The sequence below is a fragment of the Hippoglossus stenolepis genome, chromosome 16, assembly GCF_022539355.2.
Source record: "Hippoglossus stenolepis isolate QCI-W04-F060 chromosome 16, HSTE1.2, whole genome shotgun sequence".
Lineage (NCBI taxonomy): Eukaryota > Metazoa > Chordata > Actinopteri > Pleuronectiformes > Pleuronectidae > Hippoglossus > Hippoglossus stenolepis.
This window is the reverse complement of record NC_061498.1, coordinates 16,436,625-16,437,474: the sequence shown is the minus strand read 5'-3', so window position 1 is coordinate 16,437,474 and position 850 is coordinate 16,436,625. Positions and strand designations below refer to the sequence as shown.

At 42.4% G+C, this 850-nt stretch overlaps 1 non-coding gene across 1 annotated transcript; it reads right to left on the bottom strand.

Annotated features, from left to right (window-relative positions):
- Positions 1-264: 264 nt before the first annotated feature.
- On the bottom strand, positions 265-336 carry trnac-gca. The gene has a single exon. It is a non-coding gene; the product is annotated as a tRNA-Cys (tRNA).
- Between the last annotated feature and the right edge of the window lie 514 nt (positions 337-850).

Genomic DNA, 850 nt, shown 5'->3' with positions numbered 1-850 from the left:
TTAACACTTCTCCAAAATTCTTGGATTTCTGAGCAATCCCAGAAAATATGAGTGTGGTCCCCTATCTTTCCATGAAAAAGGTATATTATTATAAATTACTAATTATGGATAATATGCTTTTACTTTTGTCTACAGCTGAGCTTGTTCCCTGTTTGGGAAACTGAACTTGAATTACATATATAGATATTATATTGTACAACAGAGGTTGTCCCATGTTTCCAATCACATTTCACACAATAAAACTTACTGCCTTCAACTTCAGGAAGGGGGCACCCAGATTTGAACTAGGGACCTCTTGATCTGCAGTCAAATGTTCTACCACTGAGCTATACCCCCTCATGGGACTGGACTGACCCTAGACGCTATCTGACGAACGCATGAATGTGTACAAACTTTGCTTGATGAATATCTGTCTCGCCCTCTAGAGGGAGGAGAACTTAGGTCACAATCACTCTCCCGCCTCCAACTAGTTCAGAACGCAGCAGCTAGGCTTCTGAATCTGATCCTGGCCTCTCTCCATTGGCTCCCTGTCAGTTTTAAAATTGATTTTAAGGTTTTACTGATCACTTTTAAAGCACGCCGTGGTCTGGCTCCAAGCTACATCACAAAATTGTTGACCCCTTATGTGCCTGCACGCAGCCTTAGATCCTCAGGTGGATCCTGCTGGCTGTTCCAAAGTCGAGGTTGAAAACTAAAGGTGACCGTGTTTTTGCCATCAAGGCCCCTCGGCTTTGAAACATCCTACCTGAGGAGATAAGGCTCACAGAGTCAGTGACTTCTTTCAAATCACTTCTTAAAACCATCTTTATAGACTTGCTTTCATGTGGGGTTTTCTTTTCACCTTTTCTTT